Raw genomic sequence first — 22,094 nt, forward strand, 5'->3', positions numbered from 1 at the left:
CTGGCTTACACATTTGTCTTTCTTTCCAAGATGCTGGTAATAAATAAATGCTGTTTAAATGGTCACAGTGCTGTGGCAAGTCTGCAAGCCCATACATCTTGTCTTTGGGTTGTTGGTGTTTTTTAACTGCCTCTATATTTCTTAATTCAAAGACTTGAGGAGTTCAGTACTTGTTTCCTGCCTCGAGATGTCTGGTGAAATGTCTGCTGACATCTTGTCTCTAGTGCTAGTGCCAATGGCAGGTGAATAAGCAAAATGAGAGAGCAGCTGCCTGGAGCCTGGTTCACAGCACAGGGAGAAGTGCTGCTCATTTGTCTCCTTCTTGTCCTCCATGACTGGACATGAAGAGAAGGTGTGAGCTTACATCTGATGTACATTTATAGCTAAGTAAAAGCTTTTTTTACTCTACAGATGATCAAACACTGGAACAACTTGACACGAGAGGCTGTGGAGGCTCCATCCTTGGAGATATTATGGCCTTTATAATATAAAGAGAATCTACAAGACTGAATATTCTCTCTGCTGCACAGCAAGAAAGAGTGCTGGCATCAAAACCATCTCAGTGCTGGAGTGAAAGAGGAGTTGATGTCTCAGCAGCAACAGGAGATAACAACACCCATCTATCTCCAAGATTTTTGCCAGCCTGGAAAAACTGGAGGCTGGAAACATGGCCAGAATCATCTAGGGTAATCTCAGGCAAAGTACAGAACAAATTAATTAATAACCTATTTCTGGAACCTTTGGAATGATGGATCTGTGGCTGATTAATTGTGGTGGTGTGTTCCCCAGGGACTGATCATGTCAGCTTTCCATGGAGGGAGTTCAGTCACTGGCTTGGGAAAGTGTTGGTAGAGAAGTTCTATGATGAAAGGGAATTTGAGCTTTTAAGATACTTGGATCATTAAGAGTTATTATGTGTAGCATTGATTCATCAACTTGTGCTTTTAAGTTAACTAGCTCTGTTTGGCAATTGCAATCTCTCCTTTTTCTGGACTGCAAGCAGTAATCAATCAAAAGCCAGCTCTGAAGTGACTGGAGAAGTACCAGCAGCAAACTGTGCCCTTGGCAGGGAGCTGGGTGTTCACTGGAACCTGCAAGGAGCTCTAAAGAAACTTCCCATCTTACACTGCTGAATCACCAGCCTGGGGTTGTTCTGGGAGAGGCTAGAAGAGTGGAGAGAACATTACCTGTCAGACAGCTGTCAAGCACTGGAGAGAAAGGAATTCCTTTGTTGGGACTTTTCTGGAAAAAGGTCAAGGTGCTCACCAATTATTGGACAAGTCTTCCCATGAATTGCAAATCCAAAAGACAGAGAACTGCAAGGTGCCAGTATAAACTCCAATTATTTCCCAAGCACTCACCAGAGTTAAACTTTCCATGCAGTTTCTCCACAGTCTCCTTGGTCAAGCTGTAAATCAGGGATAAAATTGACTCAATGACTCTTATACAAATGAATGGAAGCATCACAGCTATTCCACATGACTGCAGTTCTCCAGGGCCTGGAGCTGAGTTCCAGAGCTCTGTTCCTACCTGGCAGTGTGTTTCCATGAGCACTCAAAGCTGCACCCACACATCATTTATATATCAAGCAAGAAAATATTTTAATTTTTGAAAGAAAAATACCAGAACTAGCACTACCCAAAGGTCTCACAGGAGAACTTCCTGAAATTCCTTATGGATGGAAAGGAGCCTCAGCAATTAACATTTGCTGATTCCTTCTTAAGGCTGGGAAAAGAGAACATCAAATGGAGGAAAATGTTAGTTTGACTGAAAACAAAAGCAAAACTTGTTCTAAAGCCAGAACTGAGCTGGAATTTCTTTCTAGTGTTTGCAAAGGATAATAAAATGAAGCACCAGGAAAATATCACATCTCACAATGATGAATGTTATTACATCAGACTTTCAAAATACAGCTTGATGAATATGTGCAATAAATACAGAAATAAACACAGGAAAAAAATTCAGAAGTCATTTGACTTTAAGTAGTACAATTCTAAAAACCATTTGTGTTGTTCATCAACTCTTCTGCAGCCAAAGTACTTCACAAACTTGGACCAGCTCTCCATCCTTTGAATGATTTGGGGAAATATTTCCCTTTGAATGTGGGAGATAAGTGAGCCATGGAAATGAGCAGAGGTGAAGGAGTGATCCAGTGGCACAGGTAGGGAAAGCCTCCTCTCCTTGCCTCTCAGGATGAAGGTGCTTTGGCATCAGACAGCAGCACAGCAGCTGGGAGCCAGTGCTTGGATCTGCTGCAGGCACCAGCAGCCACTGACCAACCTGCTAAACCAATTTTGCCTTAGAAAAAGGCAAAGCTTTAGTAACATGCTAATGAAATTAGCTTTAGTAAAATGCTTTATTCAGGTCAGCAGCCTTGCTTAGGAAAGATGCACAGCACAGGTGTGAGAACCTGTGAAATGAATTTCAGGTGGTTCACTGGCATGTTTTAGGGTCCTGTGAAGACTCTGCCTCCAGTGGAAGGGGTGCTGGGTCTTTCCCCCCAAAGCAGTAAGGGCTGAAATCCTCAGTTCAGAAAGGAATTCCTGGAAGCCCCCCCAGTTTGACTCACCTGGACTCCTGCAAACATTCCTCATTTTCAGGGAAGGACACAGAAATCATGTACACATTTAGAGCTCATGCTGATTTCACTTTGTCTTAACCCCTGTCATGACTCAGGAAGTGTTTCTAACACATTTTCCAGAGGATAATGTTGTTAGCAACTCTATGCCATTATTTAATTTGATTTTACCCTGCTAATAAGCCACAAAACAACATCAGAGACCCTCCTGATGCTACTCATGCTGACCTCCTTTCCGTGGGATGTGGAAATATCCATCCACATCACCCCAAAACAACATGGCCTGCTGCCCTTGACTGCAATACCTGTCCCAGGCTACCTGGCTTCTGCTGCTTTTGGCTCTGTCTTCCTCTCCCTGTGGATCCCTGCAGCTGTTCTGGAGCATTTTTAGTTATCAAGAGACAGCTCAAGTTCCAAGAACACAAAGTAAATAAACCATTAATGGTGCCTGTACCAAATTAAAACCTCTCTAATCTTTGTACTTCTATCTTTATTTATTCTACTAATTTCATGGCTGGAACAAGTCTAAATATAAACAAAACGTTCTCCACTATCCATCCACACAGCCCAGAGTCTTGGCTCCAAGGAAATGTGCTGACACAGTTAAAGGAAACCCACAGTAGCAAAATCCAGCAGTTTTCAACCTTTCCTAAATTACCACTCAAATGTTGTGAACTGGGATGAAATCAGGAATCTTCAGCCCATTAAATAACATAGAAAATGGAGCATGTTCATCATTCTCTGATGAGTCTTCCCACCCCTGAGGGCTCTCAGAGGGCTTCTCCAGAGCCTCTCTCAGGGCAAGAACTCAGGCAATCAGATCTGGTTCCTGGCCACTGTGCACTGAAATTACCCAGTGGATGGAGGATGAATTTCTTCTCTTCTAGACAAGACTGTCCAGGTGGAATATACAGAAACTCTTCACAGAAATGTGTTTTTAAGAGAGTGGAGTTATCTCTTATTGAAAGTGGTTGAAAAATCCATCCAGCAACCTTTCAGAAGTGAACATCACAATGTTATGTATGTACAGGCAGATGGAGGAATGGATGATTTCATGGGCTCTTTTTATTTCCAAATGCTGTAACTCTGCTGCCTTCCCTGCCCCTGTCCAACATCAGCCAGCCCACACTCTGAACACAACCACAGAGGAAATGCATCAAGGCAGGAGTTCTTAATAATCACTAAAAATTGAGTTCTAAAAATGGATAAACATTTGCAGTGATCTAGACAGTAAAATACTGTGAAATACTTTTTTTCTGCTTGTACCAAACAGTTTTTGAGAATGACTAATACACTATTTCCACTGTCTCCACAACATGCAGGTACAAATTATTGCTTGAGAGAAGGGAAACATCTGTTCTTCCCCAGCCTATTGCCTTAAGACTGTGAGGTTTAAAATCCACAATTTCTAAATGTTAATGACCCGTGTTTGGGGTTGGTTGACCAACCATGCGTGGCCACAGAGAGGAGAGTTTCTGTTGAGAAGTTTCTTTCTTCTAACACAGCCTGAAAAAATTTAAGTCACCTGGGTCATCATGGTCCTCTGAGGCTCCTCTGAGAGTCATCAAATTCAGTCTCCTTAGCAAACAGTAAAACACAAGGTAAATGTCATTAAAATGATGGGGCTTGTGCAAAAAGCATTGTGGGAAGGAGTATTTCAATATCCTGCCATTATAATTTTCTGTGTCTGTGACACTGTAAGCTCCTTCCACAGTGCCTAATTAACACAGTCATTAATGTCCTGTTACAGGAACCAGAATGTGTTGGGAGAGTTCCACGGGGTTTTGCTGACTGGTTTTATTTATTCACACAGCTATGGTGAATTCATTATCACATTCCCTGAATATGCCCCACCACGGTGGTGAAAATCTGTCTGTGCTAAGAGGATGGTCCTTGACTAAGCAAGCAGCCCTTTGCATCTTGCCTCCCCCACACCCCTCCTGTATCCTTCAAGGCCAAGGGAGGCCACTGCCAGGTTCTAGTTTGATCCCTAAAACACAAGCCATGGCAATTTTGCCCAGTTACACTTGCTCTGAATGATATTAGCATAGAGGCTGCCTTACAGTGCAAATAAAATCTCTTCAAGTTTGACTAACTGCTCATGGAAGTAGAAATCTTTCATAAAATCTTCCAGTCCTAATTAACTTATCTGAAGTGCTGGAAAATTTACAGCCTTTCTCTTGAGAGCCTGTGGTATTGGCTGCCCACCCCACCTTTAAAAACCTGTGTTGTGTTCCTTGATTGCAGCTTTGTAACTCGAGGCTTCAGCCCTGGCATTTCATTATGCCTCCGCTGGGCATCAGGGGTGGAACAGGCTGTTCTCCCAGGATTCTCTCTAGCACTGCAGCTCTGAGAGAGGAGTTTTGGTTGCTTCAAGGCAAGCTGCAGCTTGGAAGCATCCCCAGTTTGACTCACCTGGACTCCTGCAAACAGGAGTTTGGTACCAGTCCCCCTTGGGCTGATATGGCCAACTCATCAGAAGAATTCAGTAGTCCCTCATTGCCACCTCTTTGTGCCATTGCAAAAATTTTTACCTTTTACAGCTGCAAAAACTAGCAAGAATTGTATGTATTTCATACCAGTCTGTGGGGCAGAGCTGACAGCCTCACTGACTGGGTACTCCCACTTCTTTTGCATTAGATTAGTTGGGCTTTGACTCTCTGACCTCATCAGGGGTCAGGTGCTGCTCCCTAAATTCCTTGCCCTGCAGAAAGCATTCCCTGTTGTCATCCAGCAAATCTCTCCTTTCATCAGGATAGTCTCTTCCACACACACACAGGTTCATACCTCCACCTGCACAGTATTCCATATTTATTCTTTCCCTCTGTTTCCTCTCCCCATATTAGAAGACAAAAATACATCATCTCACTTGTGGGTGAATGCACTCAGACACTAAAGCCAGAATGCCAGAGGGCTCCATTTCCTGACATGCTCAGAGGGTCACAAGGCTGTCTGAGAGCAAGAAATATTATTTTCCCTGCCACATTCACCCAGATATTCTCTTCCCCCATACAATTCTTGCTAGTTTTTGCATCTGTCCAAGGTAAAAAGTTTTGCAGTGGCACAAGAAGGTGACAATGAGGAATGACTGAATTCTCTGACGAGTTTGCCATAGTGATCTTACAGGGAACACTTTTGGCAAGCTTTTACCAATAAAAAGCAAAAATACAAGTGAAAACTCCCAGGACACCAGCAGCAGAGTCAGATATTCATGTTTCTCTTCCTGCAGAGCCCCCACTCCTGCCCACCAGGTATGCACGAGAACAGAAACTCCAGCATTATCATAATTCTGTGGAACTGGCTCAAATAATTTATGCCTTTTAAAAGTGAACAGTCCTTGCTCCAAGGCTTTCCAGTCTAGAATAAAAGCACAGACTGCTTCCTCAAATTCCCAGGAAGAGAAAATGCAAGAGATATCACAAGTCATTAGGAGCAGTTCTTTGCAATTTCCACCACCATCTCATACAAGCCCAATCAAAACCCTCACAGAAAAGGACTGGGTTGTTTTCTCCCCTCCTGTTATTCCTACTGGAAGAGGCACAGGGCACATTTCTGAACCAAGGGGTTTCTTTCTTTCAGCCCTCAAGCCACTGAGTTTAAGGACAGCTCAGATACCTCTGGCCCATGTGGCAGCCTGTACTTTGGGTATAGCTCTGTTGTCTGACCTCCCTGACGCCCCAAGGTTCATCAACACCTGCTCCAGTTGGAATTTCAATTCCTAAATCTACTTTGAAGATGAACGTGTTGAAACCGTGGCCTGAGACAGAGCTATGACACCATTTAATGCAATTTCTAATCTTGCTTCTTATCCAAGTCAGTATTGCTTAACACCCACTGAGAACTTCTCATATGGGACATACAAAAGTCAAATCTCCCAATTACAAGAAAGAACCATTGTGGGGAAAATCCCCAAAATCAGAACCCAGATAAGCCATCTACCTTTTCCTCCTTGGCTTCTTGGGCTGCGAAGTTATCAGTTCCCATCAGACCTCAAACAAACCCATCCAGTCTGAGGCTGTAACATTGCTTTCTGCTGAGACCACAGGGGCAAGCAAAAGCTTTGATCAACTAACCACTGCAAACTTTTATTTATTTTTAATTTCCTTTTTACGTAGCAGACATGGTTTGCAACAAAAGGTCATTTGAAAAAGCGATTTGGCAGCGCACAGAGCAGCAATGTTTTGCACAGCACACTCAGCTGGGCTGTGCCAGGGCTAGGAGGGGCAGTCCCAGGGCTACCAGGGGGTTATGGTCATTACTGTCATCCAGACTTTTGGCTACTCTGATTTTTTATTCAGCTTTTGGAAGGGGATGGGTTGACACGGAGTAAACCTCTGCTGGGAAGGCTGGTGGATGCCTTTGAGATGTTTTCTTGGTGCCTCTTTCACTGGCCACACAACTACAGAGCTCATTCTGTCCCATTTCTTACATAACTGGTACATTTTCAATTTCAAATCCATGAGTAACCAAGAGATACAAATTCCTAGGGACAGTGGAAGGCAACAGACCTGGTGGTGCAGCTGTGACTGCAGACAGGTCTGGCACAGGTTTCTCTCCAAGCCAGTACCATAGCACCTGGATTAACCCCATGGCCTGACAGAACCGAGCTTCTTTTCCTTTTTTCTTTCTTTTTTTTTTTTTTTTTTTTTTTTTTGTTCTCCAACCTTTCAACAGTGCCCTGTTATGCACATCCATTCCTGTGCTCCTGATCTGCCTCACTGCCTTCTTTGAAGGGAAATAAGGACGTGACTTTCCTCTGTCCTGGTCAGCAAACCCAAGGGATCAGAGATGAAGGTGAGCTGTCCCTGGGTGTGCACATCACTCAGTATTGCAGACAAGTGACTGAGGCAAAACCAGCTGGTTATTTCCCCAAAAGCAGCTCTCATCTGATGAGAATGAATATTGCATTATCATCAGGAAGAAACCTGTGCAGGGTCCAGCCAGTCTGTACTGACTGCATCACACAACAGCCCTGACAAAGTGAGTTAGGGTGACCCTAAGGAATGAGTAACCACCAGGAAGATCACAGGAAATGCTCTGCCAGCACGGCTGCACAGAGGGAGTGGAATTTAGGATGCAACAGGATTTCAAAGGAGATGAAAAATCTGACAAGACCAATCAAGAAAAAGAATAATGACATTTGCCAGCAATTGCAGACAAAGGAAAAATCAAAAATTTTTTTGAAATTTCGTAGAAATATCAACAGTATCCTATTTCTGTTGGATCTGGAACATCTTACACATGAGATCCTTGATGACTTCATTGAAAATTCCTCAGGCTTCATTCTCACGGAGTTTGTAAACAATTAAAATTCACCCTTGGCAGCATTTGCTACACCACAGTGGTTTGAAGAGTGAGTTCACACTCTTTGCTGAGCCTCCTGCAGCACATCAGGAGCACAGGACACAGGACTGCAGTCCCTGAAGATAAACAACAGTTTCACAGAAACCAGAAGGGACCTCAGAGAACAGGTAATCCATCTTTTTGCCACGAACCAAGTCTAATGAAAACCAAGCACTCCTGAACTGCTCTTAAAGACCTTCAGGAACAGACCTCTCCACATCCCAGACAATCTATTCCAAGGCTTTCATTGTGCTTTGCCAACACTTCTTTTTATTTTATGTCTCCCTTTAATCATTCTCGCTGCAGTTTACGCACATTATTTCTTGTCTTACCCAGAATGAGCTCACAGAACAGATTATTCCCTTCTGTGCAACAGCATTGCCTGGATTTGCCACAGTTTTCTGGCTTTGTAGGTTATGAAGGCAAGTTAAAGGATGTCTGATGATTTCTGTTACTCTGCCTGCAGGCTCTCCAGCCAGTTTGTGTTTCCATTGAAGAGCAGCCCCTCTAAGCAATGCAATTTGAGGCTTTGCCCAAACTTAGCTGAGCTGTAAGGACATCACTCTGACAAGACTCTCCATCCTGGGTCACAGAGGCAAACAAAATACAGTGATCCATGCAAGAGGAAAATGATCAGCAAGGGGCTCAAGCCACTCAGTGACCCATTGGTGGACTGAAATGTGATGGAGATCTCACTGATCTCATCCAGATATGTGCTAGCACCAAACTGTCCAGCTCTTGTGAATGTGAAATTGAATCTACAGCCTAATTCATTTGGGCAAGAAAAAAGACTTGAAGCTCCCCAGGAATCAGCAAATGAACTCGTGAATTTAATTGCATGACCACTCCATGTCATCTTTCACATGATGAAACAAATGTACCATGATTGCATTGTCTTAAACCAGGATAATGTTCTGTTTCTCTCATGTCTTTTTTAAAAAATCTGAACTGATACTTGGCTTGGGATGAAATGCTGCTCATATTGAACAGACAAAATTTGTTAGAAAGTTCAGACTTACCTGGAATTCCTGTTACTGAACTATCCAAAGTGTGTTGGGAAAACTTTTCCCTTAGGGTGTTATTGGGATCTCAGTTTCCAAGAAGACTTCCAGACTTGTTTAGTTTCAGCCAAGCTAATAATCTCCCTCTGTGGCATTTGGTTCTTTTCCTTCTATTCCTTATCAGGAATTTTAAGACACATGTGAGAATGGAGAAAGCACAAAGTGACTAAATATAGTCAGCAGCAGGCTGGACATCTCTAAAATCTTCAGCAAACAGCTCATTTTGACTGGAGGATAATTTTCTGGTTGGGGACTTGACTTTGGTCAGTGGCTGACTTGGGAAATCTAGAGCAACAAAAAAAAAACCAAAAAAAACCTAAAAAAACCCACAAACAAACAAAAAAAACCACAAACAAACAAACAAAAAAAACAAACAAAAAACAGATCTGTTGTTTCATTTGGGATTTAACTCAAAGATCAATAAACCTGCCATGTCCAAACTGGTCAGGAGGAGCAGTGCCACTGAGTCTAATGCTGCTGTGGCTGAGCTGTCGCTGTGCCCCTCCCTGAGCTGTGCTGACCACCAAAATTACAAATCCTGTACTTTGAGAGCTCTTGTCTAATACCTGAATCACTGACTCTGCCTGGGAAACAGGGGCATGCTCCTTCTAGCCCAACCAACTCGTGAATTTTTTTTGGGGAAGGCTAAAAGCAAAATAATACGGAAAAGGAAAATGAAGAAGTCAGAGAATGCAGCCAGTTCCTGCCCCTGCTCTTTTACTTGCTGAACTACAATGGACACCTTTGAGCATCTGCTTAAAAAAGAGATGGAAAAATAAATCAGCAAAAACCACAACAATTTCCACTTTTGGGAATGCTTTTAGCAACCCTTCAGTGGTCCTAATTTTAGACCATTTTTCAGTTAAATGTAGCAATTTCTAAAGTTTAATGACAGAGTTATTCCGTTCAGACTGACAGCAAATTATTTCTTTGAGATTTCATTTTGGGTGTACACTGGAGCATCTTTCTAGAAATGCTGCCCTTGATTTTAACATCCTTCCAAGGGAGATGTGCACATATTGCTGCAATAGGAAAAAAATCCACATCCAGCAGTCACATAAGCAGTGTGTGCCTAATTACTATGGCTAAAGCTAAAGATCAGAAATGTTGCAGATGAGCATTATGGCTACACACTGTCTCATCTTTTCCTTTTGGGAGCAATGAAAGAAGCATTTAGCTAAAGCACTTGCATAGGTAATGTTGCCATCTTGCTTTCATTCTGAGTTGGCAACTGTCTGCAATTTATGCATGAAATATGGAGCATAAATACTGCTCCACCGAGGGGAAATATGGGGATGCAGAACTCAAAAAAGAAGTGGGGACTAAAGGGCCATTAAGTTTTTCTATTAGCACTACCTCACAAACATTCCAGCATGCTGATGGACTTCTCTCACCACAAACTCTCAGTGCAGACTCCAGGGCTGCCCGAGGGGGATAGAGCACGATGCCAATATTTGGAAAGACTAGAGAAAATTAGACAGGAATGAAGGAAAAAGAGTTAAACCTTAGGACTGTTTGTTCCACTCTCAACAAAAGGAGGCATCTCAGAGGAGGGCACAGCCTAAATTCAAATTGTCATGAAGGACTTGAGAATTACTGAAGATTTGTCACGTGAGAAGTTGTGGTACTTTGCTCACTGCTTCCTCTTGCTTCCATGAGTATTCCACACAGAATTACAGAGGATTAACATAAACTATTGGGTGATTGCCTTAACTTGGCTCAAGTTCCACCCTCCCAGTCTCTCACCCTGCTATTCCCACAGCTCTCACATCCCCACACCTGTGTGCACCACAGCAAACTCTTACAGTGGTTGAATGAGTTCCAGTGTGCCTAAGCTGGGGTGAAGGGGGAGGCTGGGGTGAACTTGTGGATCTGAGAATACTTCAGCACTTCTCATCTCAAAATACCTTGCAAAAGTGCTTAAAATATCTTTAATTCTCCTTAATTAAATCCTTCTTCAATCTTTTCGTTCTTTTGTTGTTGTTTTTCCTACCTTTGTCATTTCTGCAACAAAGCAAAGAGTAGCAGAACCCTCCAGATTTCTTTGCTTCTACTTTTTGAGAACCTTCTCACAAAACCACAGCACTGATCCCATTTCCTGCATTCCCTTCACCATGGAAGTGCTGGGATTTCATTATTGTGACATCATCTTTCCCTGCTTTAAATCCTCTGTAACTCTGTGAAATTTGAAGTGACAATCAAAGCTAGACACTACTCGAGGAAATGATGGTTTGCTTTGTGGTGCTGTCAGAAGATCATGGCTTTGGGAACTCGAAGTTCCACAGGATTTCACAACCCTACACAGCATCTTTGCCACCAGTGTCTCCCTGCCCAGCCTGTGCTGGAACAATTCCTTACCTTCCGTTCAATTCACACACCCTCATCCTTCCAAGCTCCTCAGGCAGCCTTACATTCTCCCACCATTTTTTTCACTGCACAAATGCCTTTCCAGAATAAAAAGATGCCTTTTCCCAAAGAGGCCAGGATGCCTTTTCCATGCCACCAGCATCTGTCTGTCACTTTGCACATTCACTGCCCCACGCTTCAGGGGTGATCAGGAATTCACACAACCCTCTGGGTCTGCTTCAGTTTCCTTTCTTTGGTGTTCTTCCCAAAGGCTGAGGGTTCCCTCGGGCTCCATCCTGACCCTGTGATGATGCCTCAGCACAGGGAATGCTGCAGACCCCCCTGTGCCTGGCCCTGCACATGTCCTGGCACCCTCTGAGCAGAGCAGGGCAGCCCAGGGTTTGTTTGGCTCACCTGAGCACCCCTCTGGAGAACCTCAGCAGGAAAAACCTCCTCCAAAATCTCCTCTCTTGCCTTAGGCAGGATTTAATTGACCACGTGTAGGATTCAGCACAGAAGGCAGGAATTAGGGAGGACTGGCACCGAGCCACTCACCTCTGCTCCTTGCAGAACTCCAGAGGAGTCAGGGGCTCAGTGCACACACCCAGCAGCTCCCACCCCACACCAGCTCCAAGAGCTTCAGGCTTTTCCCATCCCTGCTGCAGGTCCTGGAGTGAAGCAGCCAGCCCCAGGCACAAATCCACGGTGATTTATGTGCCACTGGCAGGCTGTTGGTTTAACCTGTACAGGCTCAGGTGTATGAGATCCATATGAAGGCTTTAGCTACAAAACAATGCAATTTTATCTTCCGTGTCCCTGATTGCCTTGGCATGTGCTGGAGTTTGCTTAGACTTTAAGAAGGAAATCAGTAGTAAGTCCTGCTGCTTCCAGCTCCTCTGATCTGGTTCTTCTCCCTCCCCATGTCCATAGCACAGCCCTCTGCTACCCTCTGTTACCTTCTGCTCTTCTGCCACTGACAGATGCTTGTCCTCTCTGGGTTTTAATCTCTACTGAGTTTACATTTGAGCTTTATTTTGTCCTGAATTCTGCTCTAAAGTCAGGATATCTATTATCTATGACTCGTGCATGTGCATGTTCCAACATGTAATTCACCTACAGGGCAAGGCAAAGACCTTTTTTTGGAAAATAAGTAATTTTCTCACTGTATGTTTCTCCAGCTGTGTAACTATGATGGGTGTCCCACTGAACAATGAACCTCTTTCATGCAGATCCTTAGGAATGGTGGAAATCACAATATAAGTCTGGAAAAGGAGGCATGTGACCAAACAATAGCAATGATGGTTAATGAACACCCAGGAGGTGCTGGGAACCAGAGATCCTGCTCAGGCTAAAGGGAGGTGGTACCTGACCAACCAAAGGCACCTCTGAACTCTCCTGTGACAACAGAATGAACAGAAGAGACTTTTGCCCGAGGTGAAGTGTTGTTTTACAAGAACTAAACAAGAAATAACTGTGCCAAACCCAGACATTTTCCTAAGAAACTGGCTGCCAGTGCTCGTGGGGCATTGCAGTTTTATCTGAGTTCAGGGAAGAAGGGAGCTGGAAAGCCTCAAAACTCACTGGAGGAGAGAACAAAAAGGGCTTCAGGGCACAGAACTGGCTAGGAAAGTGTCTTTGAAAATTGCCAGCATGGAAACTGCTAGCTATTGCTGACCTTTCCCATGTTTACAGAAGCAGAACTTTCAACACCTGTAACTGGGAGGGAATGAGCTGAAGAAAGATCTGACTCACATCGTCATTTTCACCTCCTAAGAGAAACAATTCTCTAAGGCTTCAAGCACTCACCATGCAAGCCACAAGGCAGCGTCCCTGGAGAGCAAGCTGTGTCTGAGCTCTGCCACCCCATTTCATTAGTGGTGCTCATGCCACATCCCTCTCCAGCATCCTGACACCACGCTGGCTGTCTGTTCATGCCCTTGCCTCCCTCCCATGCTCCTGCCTGCCCTCCTGGCTGCAGCCAGGGCAGATCCTGCCTGACCTCACATGGAGCTCTCCTGCCCATGAGGGTGTACATGAGGTCTCTCTCTGTCAGACTTTTCTCTCTGGTTGGGCTCAGGGGGGTGAGGAGCTGCTCTGGGCAGGGCAGGGCAGCACACGGGGTCATCCCCTCGCTGGGGATGCAGTGAGACAGGGATGGGGCTGATGTGGGCACTGCTGGGATGTTCCTGCAGGGGGAATGGAGGGAGCTGCTGCCCAGCCTGTCAGAGTCCTCAGGGAGATACTGAAATGCTGGGGACAGGACAGGGCTTGAGTATTGCTCGTTGTTGAGATTTCTGAAAAAAGCTCAGTGGAGAAAAACCAATTCACTGGTGTTGAGCTTTCGGATCGTTTTTTGGTTACCCTGTGCAGCCGGGGGAGATTTAAATTTCTGCTTTCCAAGAAACAAACCAATGAGGCTGAGGTTGGGATGTGGTCATCTGGCACTCCAAGCTGAGACTAAAATCTGCACGCTGCATAATTAGTGATGAAATTCCGTGTGTTGGCAATGTCAGTGACGATCCAGCTGCAGCACAAGGCTCGTGCAGTTGTCTTCAAGTTCTTCTCCTGTTTCTTGAAGGAACTCAGTATTTCATCTTCCTGCAAAATATTTAACCAATTCCTTTCTCTGTACAAGGCAATTTGTGACATGGGGTAAGGAGAAAGTTCATTGGAAATAACCTTGGGGGATTTTTATTAATATCTCACTGCTACCAGAATGTGGGTTTGGGTTCTGTCCCCTTATTTAAAGTTTATTTTATACTAAGTTTGTAACTGCGACTGCATTATTTTTCCTGCCTATAAAATACCAAGAAAATGGAACTAAAATCTGTGGAATGGCAATAGTGTAATTTTTTTTTTTTTTTTTTAATCTGAGGTAAGTTTATTTATCTCTATTAATGCTAGACAGGCATATTTTAGTGATTCATGGCTGGATCCATGTAAAGCCAGGCACAACAGGGAGAAATATAGGCATGGTATTTTTTTGTTAGTGAAGCTTTAATGAGCAAATGAAAAAAGAGCAATCCTTTTCATGTTCTACTCCTGCAAGAGCAATTCCATGATTATTGATTGTTACTAGAAATAACTGTCTAATATTGAAATAGCTATTTGAGGTACAGGATGCACAATGTTCATGCTGCTTGAGCTTTTTATTTCAAAGTGTTATCAGTACTCATAAATCAGAGTTAAACCTGATTTCCTTCCATAAGATGAGATTTAATTACAAGATTCAATTATTTCTGTACTCAAGATTGATTTCTGGAGAAAGAAGTGATAGAGAAGAGGGACACAGAAGGGTGATGCAGAACCAATCACAGTCACACATGCATCTCCAGGCCTACAAGCCAAGACATTCCCATTTCATCATTCACAGAAATAAATTATCTCAGCAGTGTGAATGTTGCTAATTTTTTTCCTCTGGGTATTTAAATGATGTTAACAAATTTTAGCTCATTATCCAATCCTGTGGCGTTCTTATATAGGGAAAAAAAACTGACTTGCCCCAGCTGTTGGGGTCATGGTCCCATTTCCCCCGGAGTACAGATGGGGAGGGAATGGGACAGACCTGAGAACTGCAGCAGTGCCAAAGCTGCAAGAGCAATGTCTCATTTTCCCTCACAGCCTCACAGCATGCCCAGACAGGCTCTTCTGAATTAAATGCACATAGATAGGTGTGGGAAATCTCTCCACAGATATCTTTAATGTTTTTTTCATCATCATGCAGTTAACCCTTACGGTACATAGCAGCTGTGCTTAAGAAGAATAATTTCCTTACAAGGTTTTCTAGACAAGACCCTTCTCTGCCCCGGTGCTGTCTTGTGGAACAAGGCTGAGGGAGCCCTGCTGCAGGTGGAGGAGAGGCAGAGGCAGGGAGACCCAGCCCTGCAGGTGTGCCAGTGCCATGGATGATGCCAGCTTCCCTCTCCTTGGGAACACAGCCTCTCCCTCTCCCTGTCTGCTCAGCACAGCTCTCAGCCCAAGTTAGTTTTGCCTTTATGACCCCTGGAGTGCTCAGAGCCTTGGGGTGGGCAGGGCTGGGATCCCAGCTCCAGGGGGCAGAGGCACAGCCTCAGTCCCTTTGATCAGTCTGGCTGGCAGGAGCCCTGGCACAGGGTGTGCAATGGCATCCTGTGCTCAGTCTGCTGTCAGCTCTGAGTGTGACATTCCCTGAACACCTACGAGTTACCCTCCAGCTTTGATCATCTCAGTTTATTGGGAAACAGAGATTATGTGATACCACTGTGCTGAGCTTCTTGGAATCACAGATACCCAGAGTTAAATCTGCCAGCAAAGGTAATGCACAAGGTTTGGCCAACAGAAAGTATTTTCCGTAGGATAATAATCACCAAATTCTTTTACTGCTCTCAGGAAAACACACACTTGGTTTGGTGTGCATCTTGAACAAAATGAGGAGAACCTTCCCACACGGCTCCTTTGCCCTCCTCTGCCCTGGAAGACACTCACAGCTGTGCCTGCAGCCGTGGGGAAGCTGGCAGTGTGCAGTGCTGCCTTTAAGAATGTTCCCTATTCCACCGGGACAGAAGAGCACCACAAAAAATACAGAAATTATTTTGTAATGGACCTGATTTACTGCACCTGCATTTCCCTGGGTCAGCTGCCAGGATGCAGGTCTGGTGCACAAGTTTTGGCAGTGTTTGGTAACAAAGACTGGCAGTGCCATGCCCAGCCTGCTCCAGGAGTACCGGCGATCCTGGAAGCACAGTCACAGTAATTAACACATTTGCACCTGGTGCTGACTGTGACAGGCTCAGCACTGCGGGGACCTTTTGTTCACCACAGGCAGCTCTGCAGCATCTCCACATCTTCAGTGAATCATTCCTTCTGTGAGATAGTTATTAGCACATTGTCTGACCCTTTGCGCAGGGAAAAAATGTCACAGAAGCATAGAATTTGGGTTGGAAGGAGCCTGAATGATCACCTCGTTCCAACCCTCTGGCACAGGCAGGGGCAGCTCCACCAGACCTGGTTGCTCCAAGATCCATCCAACCTGACCCTGGACCTTGGAGCCCAGTCCTCTCACTGCACTGGCATAGCTCTGTCCCAAACACTCATCCTGACTCCTGGCTGGTGAGAGAACATCCCCGAGTGAGTGGGCTGGGAGGGTCTGTGATTTGCTTTACTGCATCAGTGCACACACACAGATGGAGTTTCAGGGGGAGCCAGTTCTGGGGTTTTGCTGGCACCAGGTGTCTCCTCTGTTGAGGTGTTTGCTTTGCAGATTTGTACCGTCCCCACACCACTGCCCTTGTCAGTGACTGCCACAGGAGCTGTCAGTGCAGCTGTTAATTCATCCTGGGATGGGATGAGTGAAAATCCCTGCTACTTGTCCCTCCCTTGTCCCTTTTCAGGCCCTGTCAGGATGTTTGAATGCACTCCGTTCAAAAGGAACCTCCAGGAGCCCCTTCCCAGAGGAGGGGAGGGGGCAGTGTGTGAGCACTCTGCTCCCAGCTGGTCACAGGTACATGCAGGCAGGCCCCTTGCAATGGTTTGGCACTTGTATTTCTCATTGGGCCAGACATACTGAGGAGGAAAAAAATGTATTTAACTAGTAAAATTTGTCAAAGTTCCAGTTAAGCTTGAAGTTAGGCAAAAAGGAAAACAGAGCTAGGGAATAGAATAATTTTTCATCAGTGACTTGAGATAAAAGATTCAGTGAGTGACACCCTCTGAAGTGCTAAACTGATGATGAGTTCTGAAGACATATATCTCTGTTCTGACAGGACCTACTACTACATAAAAGATATTTTTCAAGAAGCAGTGCTTTAAACATGTACTGGTCAGAGAAGAGACTCTTAATGTGTACATTTATGCAGAATATAAACCACAATATTAACCTTCACTGAGAGCAGATAAACATGCTGTGCATTGCTTGGAAGGCATTAGAAATGTCATTTCAAGCATCCTGATTTTCTTCTGCCTCTTATTTTTTATCATAGAGTTGGAATAGTGTGCCAGATCATTGCAGGTTGTGCAAGACTGCAGCTTGCACATGCTGCCTGTGGTACCAAGACACTCAGCTCCCATGGGAAGGAGAATCACAGCTCTGAACAAGCTCAGGATACTCCAGAATTCTGCTGCTCTCATCATCCACGCAGCACACGCAGCAGTGTGGGCATCAGGGAGCTGCTCCCAAGCTGCTGGAGCCTGGGCAGTGGGCTCACACTTCTCCTTGTGCTATGGCTCAGGAGCAGCTCCACTCCATCCTGCAGCATTCTCCTGCAGCCACCTGCCTGCACCAGCCTGCCCTCCAATCTAACCTGGCATCTGTACCAGGGGAGAATGGGAACTGGCAACTGAGTGCAGTTCTGAGGAAGCTGATGGCATTTTCTGGAAGCCAAGGGGTTTATCAATTGCTTTAGTTACTGAGTAAGACACACCCAGACCAGTGAGAGCCCAGGTTCCACGTCCTCTCTTAGGAAGGGCCAGCAGCATGCCTCAGTGCCCTGGCCCACAGGAATCAGCCTTTGCTTCACCCAGACAATGAGAGCCTTTGTTCCATGGGAAGAAGGCACCTGACTGAAGCAGGTGACACTCATTTGATTCTGAGACTTGGGGAGGTTAAAACTCCCTGACACTTTGTGATGCAGTGCCTGCAGAGGAATGGTCCCCTCCAAGACACCCTGCCATGGTTGGCTGGGCTGTTTGCTGATGCTGTTATCATTCTGCTATCAGTGGTGTTATCAACCCCTCTCCATGCTTGGTGAGTTTCCCTTTGTTGTCATCTGGGCCACAAGGTGATCCCTCAGCTGTGGTCCCCACGATGAGCTCCACTGAAGCCCGACTTTGTTTGTTTCCCTGGATTTCACAGGTGCAGCCAGTCATGGAGTTCAGGCACGTGTTCCTCCGAAGTGAAAAAAACAAAATTCCCGATGAACTTAGAAATGTTGCTGTGAAACATTTTCTGTGAAAAATCAGACCAGTCAGTGAGGGAACAGGCAGGAAGAGCACAGTTCTGCTGGGGAGTGGCTGAGGGAGCTGGGGGTGCTCAGCCTGGAGAAAAGGAGGCTCAGGAGCTCCCTGACAGGAGGCTGTGGCCAGGTGGGGGTCAGTCTCTTTTCCCAGGTAACAGGTGTCAGGACAAGGGAAAACAGCCTCAAATTGCACCAGGGGATGTTTAGGTCGGATATTGGGAGCATTTCTTTTCAGAAAGGACTCTCCAGCCCTGGCACAGCTGCCCAGGGCAGTGGTGGAGTCCCCATCCCTGGAGGGATTTAACAGGCTTGTGGATGTGGCACCTGGGGACATGGGACAGTGGTGGCCTTGTCAGTGCTGGGGGAGCAGCTGGATCTGATGATCTCAGAGTGCTGTTCCAGCCTCAGTGCTGTTGTGATTCTGTGTCTAAGGAGGAAGTGCAGAAGAAGAAAAAGGGATAAAAACTCCTGTGGAAGTTTGCTGGCTCAGTCCAACAGGAGTGCACTCTGTGCCAGTCATTCACATGAACATGCTGAGATATGATTAGCTTTGACTTCTCTGATGCTTATCTGCATAATTTGTTCTATGTTTTCACTTATCTCTTCTTCAATAAGGAAACATGCCAATACTGAATGCGTGGGTCAAGTTCTATTTATCAATGTGATTTGTTTTGGCTACAAGGTGGAGATTAAAACATGCAAGTGAGAGGGAAATAGGCTGAATATGAAAGCAGGTGATCTGAATGCACAGCCAGAAACGTGGCCCAGACCATCCACTGCAAACCCCTACTTGGGTCAGTAACACTTTCCTGTAAAAGGGGCTGATGTGGTCAGGTTCAAAGTTGCCTCTGGTGAGCCAAAAGGATCTGCTCATTAAATATGAACCACAAGTGCCTCAGACCCGCCATTCTGGATTATCCTAAACAAGATTGATTTTCTTATTTTTTTAATTGGCTAGTGAATGCAGCTGAAAATCACTTTTCTTTTTGTAACTGCTGCTATTGTATTGATGTCACATGGCCAAAGTGTTTTGGGAAGAGAATTTAAGGGAAGGTGCTTTCTGCTCAGCTGAAGAACAGAAATTCAAAGGAGAGGCAGACCTTCCCTGGCATTCACGATATCTTGCCCTGAGTGGAAAGGGCAGTGGGAGTTGGACACCTCCCTGGGTGTCAGAGTAAGGGACTTTTACAGAGAGCAATTCATCCTGCAGACCATCCAGGTACACCCCCTCAGCAAAGAGATTTTTCCTACAAGAAAGTCAGTAGTGGAAAGGGAATGTAAGAAAGAGTGATATTTAATGTGATGTGACAGAGATAATAATTCATGGCAGATGATGGTGACAGCTGGGGAATCACAGTGTCAAACTCAAGAGTGATGGAGAGGAGTTACTGGTTGTACACACAGGGAATTCTCCTTTCCCCAGAATAAAACATCCTTTGCTTTCACACATACTTGCTGCTGTGGGAGGCAGGACAGGGCAAAGGATAAAGGATACTTTCACTTAAGGCCTTCTAGGAAGGAAATCTTGTTTTGTTGGGTTTCTTATTTTGCAGAAGAACCTTATTTTTGAACCCAACCCTGCCTGCTCTCAGCAGAAGGCAGCTGGAACTGAACCCTCACACAATCTAGGGTAATATTGTGTGTGAGCACTGGGGTAATAGACTTGATGAGCTTACAGGTCTTTTCCAACCTAAATGGTTCTGTCATTCAGTGGAAATCCTGACTAGCTAGGGCAGACCTGGAAGGACTGTCTGCTTTTCCTTGACTCAAAAGACAGATTGAGGTACCTAGGAATGCTTCTCCTTAGACAGGAGCCTGATCAGGGCTGGCTCCTCTTGCCATGGGGCTGTTCAGAGAGGGCTCAGGAGTGTCCACTGCCTGAGCAGGATCACGCAGTGATTCTCTGCTGTGACTTGTTGCCCAGGCTCAAACCAAGCTGGGAAATGTTGAGCTGAAGCTGAGCCAGAGTCAAGGGACATTCACCAGCTGCCTGAAGGACCCTGCTGGCTCCTGGCTGGCTCCTGCAGCCCAGCCCACCTCACCCTCTGCTACCCGCAGTGACAGCATGAGGGATCTCTCCCCAGACCAGAGGGGGTCACCCATAAAGAGAGCAATTCTGTGTTTATTACCTGCTTCTGCCTTGTCCCCGGAGCCAGGAATGTTGCAAGTGAGCGAGCAGCTACAAAAGAACCATCTAATTATGACCTGAAGTCATAAATCTGTGATAGTTTGTTTTCACTGTGGCCTTTTGCTGCTTTCCTCAAACAGATCAAGAGAGGCGAGGGCAAAGCAGGCTGTAAGGAATGACGTGATGGCTTTGTCCTCTGTTTCCCCCTGCGCCAGCAGCGCCCAGTGTGGCACAAGGAGAGGTGGACAGCCCTCCCCTCCACCCTGAGGAAACATGCCAGGCACCAGGGGCTCTGTGGGCTCACCAGACACTCCTCACACTCCTCAGGGCTCTGCTGAGCTGGGCCTCACAAGTCTCCCTGCTCCGGGGAGTCTTTGGGCTTGTGCTCGCCCATGGACACACCTCACCCTCTGGAGAAAACAGGGGATTTGGAAAAGCTGAGGTGAGCAAAGCAGGAACACTTCTGTCCAAAGTGTTCAGAACCAAGTCAGACAAGGAAGATGCTGGAGGCAGGAGGGAAAAAAAAGTAATAGGGTTTGCTTTTGTCTTCCAAAAGAAAATGAGCCAAGGAAGAAACATATCAGAGTGACATTGCCTGGATTTCTGAGCAACTTTCCTGGGCACTCCAAGAGCTTGGGCCAAGAAATATTTGAAGCTATGAGTGCACTGGGTCCTTCAGACAATGACAGCTTCCTCCATGGTGTGCACCAAGAGAAAATAAGGCCTGGGCCCCTCTTTAAGCAGTTTCTACCTTTGCAGCCCCACGTCCCAGCCTGGCAGGGCTGGAGCTGCCTGCCCCACAGCACAGCAGCCTGCCCCGTGCCCGTGATCACCGTGCTGTGAAAATGACCTGGAACAGGCTCATGGACACGGCTGCTCGTTTATAACACAGCAGAAAAAGTCATTGTCACTGCCAGGAAAAGACAAAAGGCCACCAAACAATAACCCAGCCGTAAATGAAGGCTATAAATATGGAGAGAGGTGGCAGGTAACTACAGGATTCCTCTCACACCAGGATGGAAAGTGTCCTTCAGGTCAAGATGCTGTGTGTGCCATGAGCAGCTTTTTCTGATCAGAATTTTTTCAGTGGAAAAAAAAAATCTGCTTTTCTTACTTTCCATAGATCAACATTAGGATGGCAACATCAGAGCTCAGCTTTGAGCGGAAAATAGGGATAAGTGATGCCTGTGGCCCCTGGACACCCCGTGTCTCATACAGAAGGAGCTCCTGGAAGGATTTGAAAGCAAATTTGAAAAATCAATTCAAAAATATGATCGATTGCACAGAATGAAGCTGTGGGGACAAGTGAGAGTAAAAGATTGCACAAAGATCAGGGTACATTGAAAAACCACACTGATTGCAGCTGCCTTCATGCTGTGACTGCCCTCCTGAAACAGTTCTCTGCAAGACTCATCGGGCAAAGGCTGAAATGTTATTTAGCTGTGCAATAATGCCATAAGTGTGCCACAGCCATAGCTGATGCCAGGTGGGTAAGAACAGTAGATTTGCATTGAATCCTGGGGACGTATTTCAGGCAGCAGCTTGCTCCTGCCCTTGCTGGGTTTCAGCCCAATTCCTGACCCCACATGCAGCTCTGGCAGAGGAGGTACACACACATTTAGGGCTGGATTAATTTCAGATGGACATCACAGGAGCTACACCTGTCCTGAGAGTCAATGGACTCAGTGGGAGAGGAGAGGAGAGGA

General features: G+C 45.6%; 1 long non-coding RNA gene across 1 annotated transcript in view; it reads left to right on the forward strand.

Moving 5' to 3' along the window:
- Nucleotides 1-13,680, forward strand: part of LOC135304314 (uncharacterized) — a 36,053-nt gene extending 22,373 nt beyond the window's left edge. The window contains exons 3-4 of the long non-coding RNA XR_010365733.1: nt 412-2,161; nt 12,558-13,680. This is a non-coding gene — a long non-coding RNA (uncharacterized LOC135304314). The remainder of the gene's footprint in view (nt 1-411; nt 2,162-12,557) is intronic.
- Nucleotides 13,681-22,094: the final 8,414 nt, after the last annotated feature.

Source organism: Passer domesticus, chromosome 7, assembly GCF_036417665.1.
Source record: "Passer domesticus isolate bPasDom1 chromosome 7, bPasDom1.hap1, whole genome shotgun sequence".
In the NCBI taxonomy this organism is placed as follows: Eukaryota; Metazoa; Chordata; class Aves; order Passeriformes; family Passeridae; genus Passer; species Passer domesticus.